At 46.6% G+C, this 6,000-nt stretch overlaps 1 protein-coding gene across 2 annotated transcripts in view; it reads right to left on the bottom strand.

Annotated features, from left to right (window-relative positions):
- TDRD7 (tudor domain containing 7) overlaps positions 1 to 5,748 on the bottom strand; it is an 89,237-nt gene extending 83,489 nt beyond the window's left edge. Inside the window, exon 1 of one of the 2 annotated variants that reach the window (XM_027105430.1) lies at positions 5,534 to 5,748. The gene's annotated coding sequence lies outside the window, so the exon portion shown is untranslated. The remainder of the gene's footprint in view (positions 1 to 5,533) is intronic. The other variant, XM_027105431.1, reaches the window with a different exon arrangement.
- Between the last annotated feature and the right edge of the window lie 252 nt (positions 5,749 to 6,000).

The following is a 6,000-nucleotide window of genomic DNA, read 5'->3' on the forward strand; positions in this document are numbered from 1 at the left end:
AGTGCTGCAATGAACCTTGTGGTACATGACTCTTTTTGAATTACAGTTTTCTCAGAGTATATGCCCAGTGGTGGGATTGCTGGGTCATATGGTAATTCTATTTTTAGTTTTTTAAGGAACCTCCATACTGCTCTCCATAGTGGCTGTATCAATTTACATTCCCACCAACAGTGCAGAAGGGTTCCCTTTTCTCCACATTCTCTCCAGCATTTATTGTTTGTAGACCTTTTGATGATGTGTGGCTCCCAAATTTCTTAAGTTGCCATTTTGATCTTTCAACTTTCCTACTTATTTCTACTCTCTAAAAGCGTTGTGATAAATACAATTTAGAGTTTAAGAGAATTCAAATTCGTACTTTTATTTTGAGAATGTTATGTAAGCCCTGGTGACCGTAAGTTACGTGAGGTTCGGAGAAATAAAGTTGGTCATCTCTTTAAATTCAGGTTAAAATTCTTAAGGGTTTCCCTAGATAATAAAGAGGAAGCTTGAGCTGAATAAGAATCCTCTGCTTGAGCAGAGTAAAGTGGAGGTGAGTCTGGGGAATTATTTAATCAGAGTATTTTAATCTCAAAAACTGACCAAGGTCAGCAAGCAAAGACCCCAGTCAAGGAGGAAGAAACTGGCCACAAGGATCACAACAGATTGCACTTGACTTTCATGTCCTTCCTCTCACTCTTTTTCTCCTCCTTTCCTTGCCTCTCTTTCTGAATGACAAGTGTCAAAAATAGAGTTATATGTGCTTACCACAATACTTGACATTCGGTAGTTACATTTTCCTAGAAACATGGTATGGATGGCAAACTACCTATGAATACCTGCATTACACAGCTAAGAGTGCAATAATACAGACATTGGTGTACTGGAGAAATTTTTAGTACAGCATCAAATTTGAAATATTAGCATTTTCCCAGGTTTTCTTACTTGCCTCATTAACATACTTGACCTGGCAAGCTTAGTAAGAAAGCTACCAGATCTCCTCCAAGATTTCGCACTTAACTAGTAGGCAAAAGCCTCTTAACTGCCATGTCCCACAATGTCCCTGGACATTGTAAAACAGCACAGGACAGGACAGTGGGCCCGACCTCAGAGTAGGGAGCCGAGAGAGAAGCGCGGAATGCTAGTAGGCACCTTCACACCATCTCCTCCAAACTGTTTAGTCTAAAAATGAGGAAAGGGCTTCCCTGGTGGCGCAGTGGTTGAGAGTCCACCTGCCGCTGCAGGGGACACGGGTTCATGCCCCGGTCCGGGAAGATCCCACATGCCACGGAGCGGCTGGGCCCGTGAGCCATGGCCGCTGAGCCTGTGCGTCCGGAGCCTGTGCTCCGCAACGGGAGAGGCCACAACAGTAAGAGGCCCATGTACCGCAAAATTAAATAAATAAATAAAAGTAAAAAAAAATTTTTTTTAAATGAGGAAACTGAGGTCCAGGGTAATTATTCCAGGCCTCACATATTTTTATGGCCAGACCCACAACAAGAACCCAGGTCTTCTGGCTCCCCAAAATGGGGCATCCTTTCAGACAGCTGCTCCAAATGTACAGAGTTGGCTTCTGAAAGTAAATCTGACTTGGGGAATACGGAGAACAACCCTGGGGCATATTTAGTGATTACCCCTTAAAGTGGCATGAAATGGGGATTGCCACATTCTGATTTAAGGGTGTGGCACCCAAATCCAAAATACTTGCCAACTGCTGCAAAAATTCAATCCTTTTATACTGTTCCTTTTCTATTTTGCTATGCAATTAATCTTGAGTATCCCGAAATGCTAACAATGTGCAAGAAGTGGGGCAAGGAGTAGGGGAAAGTAATGACAACCTTTAGGAAAGCAAGGTTTAAACAATGTAAATAGCCTAAAATAATTCTCACTTTCAAAACTGTATTTGTAAATTCACAACTTTTCTCTCTAATACACCTAAAAATGGTCCCGGGAGAGTCTTATTCTGAAGAAGCAGGTTTTGGTGTCCTCTGGATACCTGCCTTTACCATTACCATCGTTTGCATGTGATCTGCTTCCTGTAGCTGCAGTTTCCTCAATCCTGCTGCCCAAAGACCTTTAGCCAAGCTGGTCTCACTCCCGTATATGCTCTCTCCTCTCAGTTCCTCTTTTCTCAACTATTTCCAACTGTACCATTTGACTCATTTTCCTCATTGCATTTTTTTGTGTGTCATAAATTTGACTTGAAGAGTGGCACTAAACCCACAAATAAATCTGAAGAATCATTAGGGTGAAGTGAAATCACCAAGCAATCTCTTACCTTCTTTGGTCAGCTACTCAATTTTTAGTATTTCCTTAGGGCACATACTTCTGGTAAATGGCTGCCTTCTTCCATGAAGACACTATTTTAGCAACAAGCCAGGCCCTTAAAATTCAGAATGTCTGTGCTGAAAAGATTTTAGGCATCATCTAGTCTATCCCAAACCCCTTATTACAAATCAATAAACTGAGCCTAAGAGAGGGAAGGTTTTTGTCTAAGACTCTTCCAAGGTGATTTCTCATCTTGCAACAGTTTAACATGCTATCTTTTATTTCCAATTATAGTCTATTTATTACCACCTTAATTACTCCTTTACCAACTCTTTTTAAAAAGACAGTTGGGCCTTCCCTGGTGGCGCAGTGGTTAAGAATCCGCCTGCCAATGCAGGGGACACGGGTTTGATCCCTGGTCCGGGAAGATCTCACAGGCTGCGGAGTAACTAAGCCCGTGCGCCACAACTGCTGAGCCTGTGGTCTAGAGCCTGTGAGCCACTACTGAGCCCAAGTGCCACAACTACTGAAGCCTGCATGCCTAGAGCCCGTGCTCCACAACAAGGGAAGTCACTGCAATGAGAAGCCCATGTAACACAACGAAGAGTAGCTCCCGCTCACCACAACTAGAGAAAGCCCACGCACAGCCAAAAATAAAATTTATTAATTTTTTAAAATCCTGTTTAAAAAAAAAAAAGAAAGATAGTAATTAATGCCCTCAGGTGGTGATATACTCCCTCAGGGTATCTTTAGAGAGCAGTTTTCCTTTTTTAATTATTGCAATTTCAACCTCCAAATTATATATGCATTACTAATTATGTAGTATGAATAATATAGGCTTTCCATAAATCTACATACTGGAGAAAGCTCTGAGATCCTAAATGGCTTAGTTAGGAGTTTGGGTCTTAATCCCAGTCTTCTTCTCATTAGCTATGACCCTTTGAGCAAGTCACTTCAAGTCGCTTTTTTCATATGGAAGATAAGGAGGATGGGCAAGATCCATGGTTCTCAACTTTCCCTGGAGTCCTTCAAGTGCTGAAACGGGGGTCCAAAGACCTAACGGAAATCATGGGTTTGCTTCCTCCTGACAAAGCTGCATATAGCTAAAATATCGAGTTTGCTTTGGGGTCACACTGAGTATATTGTGCCGATCAGAAGCTCTAACTGCCATATATCCTCACACACATTTTCAGCTCAAAATGACAAATTATCAATACTTTTAGCTTGTTTGAAAGACAACATTTTAAAAAAATTGGCCCAATGAGGAAATATTGAAAAGAATGAAGCTTTCAAAAGCATAAGGGTGGGAACAGAGGGAGGAGAAAGTCAGTTTTGCATAAAGAAAAACCAATTCACATAAATATGAAATTAGATTTCACTCCAGGCACCAAGGAACTTCTGTCCTTTCTGTATTTATGTGTTGACCCCGAAAGTGCCCAGAGGCAAAGTACTCACTCTACGTCAAATCTCAGTTCTTAGAAATAGCACTTGATCAAACACAGAGTAGGCACTTAGAGTTGGATTATAAAGTATTTTTCCTTTACGTTCATATTAGGTCTCCAACTAGATTATATTGCACAGAGAACTTCTGAGAGGTTCTTTAAGGAGTTTAAATCTCTTGGTACAAAATACAATAGTTCATTCAGCCATGTTCAGTCAGTTCACTTAAAAGGGCATTAACAGAGATTACATTTCATTTCCAATCTACAGGGACTGAAATCCGAAGGAACCACCAACTGCTGCTTCAGAGTTCACTGTGTTTAACTAGCAAAGAGGGGGGCTGTGGGCTGGCAAAGGGCCCTGGACTGGGGCACAGGAGACGTGGGTTCTAAACCAGCTGGCCCCAGAGCAATTCCCTACCCCCGGCACGGTCCTGTGCATGTAACTGATGCTCCATGAATATCAGTTGAATGGAACTGCAAAAATCTCCACCATGTGCCAATTTATATTACATAGAGCACTTAAAGATGTGTCCCTGCATCCAAGAAACTGAAACCCAATTATGTGAAATACGGCAAGTTTGGTGGAAGGAAGAGAGTTAACACTTCTTGACTATTATTATGAGCCAAAGGAATTACAGTAGTTATCTCACAAAAGCCTTGCAGAGTAAGTTAAATATTTCCAATTGATAAAGAGAAAACCAGGCTCAACGAAAGTATGTAATTTGTTCAAGATCACACAATTAGCAAGTGGAGAAGCCCAGATTCCAACCCAAATCTGCAAAGCCCACGCTATTTGCAGTATGCAACACCTATACATCAAAGCGGCCGGGACTTGGGTCCAAGTTCCACCTCTGGCTTTAAGTTGTATATCACTAGGCAGGGCACTTTTCTGCAGTTTTTCCACCTGCACGAAAGGGGCGGGGGGGCGGGGTGGAGGATAGGGATGGGGGGGTGGAGGATAGGGGATGGAGGGATGACACAGGTCAGTGATGTTTTTGTTTTGTAGAATGGCTTTCATAATCCTTTTGGGCCAAGACTTTTTCTAATATAGCTATTTCCCTTTCCGGTTCTTTGTAATTGTTTGGGAGTGAGTGGTGCCCTTGGTTATGTATGGAAATGTATTGTACCTACTCACTCAAGGGGATCGGAGCAGAATAGTTGTGCCGGCTCCAAGTCCCCTCCCATTAAATTGAGGCTGAGAACCTGACACTATTGGGGAACACGGTGAAAGTTAAGATAACTCACTCATGGATTCATATTTCCCTCCTAACTTGGAGCGCTGTACCCACCCGGGGCTCAGGTGCTCACGGTTTGAGAGAAACGGATAGTATTTGTGTCCTGCACTGCTCCAGCGGCCCGCAGGGGCGGGTCTGTAAAGAGAGGAACTTAAAAGCTCACGGTGTGGGAGTTCAAACAGCCAGGGGGCTCGCATGTCCCTTGCTCCGGGCGGGCAGCTGGCGTCCGCCCGCCGGTACCGGGATCCACTTCCTGGTCAGCACCTCCCACCCCAGGTCCACACACCCGCCCTCCCTCTGCTGCACTGCCCCCACAGCACTGAGTTTCCCAGGCGGCAGGGGTCCGTCCGACTCCCAGGTGAACCCCAGACAGTCCCATCAGAGATTTAAAACACAACGCTCTGTAACGCCAACTCCCCTGGCGCCCAGCCCGCTTTCCGGGGTGGGGACCAGGGCATCCTCTGCGGCTGCTGGGAAGAGGCCCCGGGTCCGTTCGAGTCCCGCTTGGGCCACTGTCCCTCTTAGTCACCCAGGTGCGCCGCGCCCGCCCGAAACCTCGTCCGCCCTCGCCTGGCACCTGTCGTTCCCGCAGCCAGCAGGACCTGCTCTCACCTTGTTCTGCGGGCCCGCGGCCCGTCCCCGCGCCTCTGGGCCCGGCTCCCACCGCCGTCTCCGCCAGCGCTACAGCCGCGGCCGCCGCCCACTTTCGGTTTCCCCGCACGGCTGAAACAGCCGCCGCGCCTCAGGAATCACCTCAAACCCCCGCCCCGCCCTGCTTGGCTCCGCCCCGCTCCGCCCCGCCCCAAGGGCAGACTGGCCTCGGCTCTGCGCACGCGCGGGCACCCCGGCTGCGTCGGCCCACGCTGGCGTCCGCGCGTGGGAAGGGAAACCGACGCCGCCTAGCGGTTTCTGCGCGTGCCCACGCATTGGCGGAAGGCGACTGCGGGGCGGGAGCAGGAGCGCCTCCTCGTGGACAACGCAAGGATCGGCGGGCCGGGAGGGTCCGGGCCGCAGCCGTCTTTATTAGCACTTACGCGCTCTTGCTATTACGTTTCACTCGTCAGAAGTTTCATTCAGTT

The sequence above is a fragment of the Aethalodelphis obliquidens genome, unplaced genomic scaffold, assembly GCF_003676395.1.
Source record: "Aethalodelphis obliquidens isolate GAN/ISIS:26980383/991018 unplaced genomic scaffold, ASM367639v1 scaffold7, whole genome shotgun sequence".
NCBI lineage: Eukaryota > Metazoa > Chordata > Mammalia > Artiodactyla > Delphinidae > Aethalodelphis > Aethalodelphis obliquidens.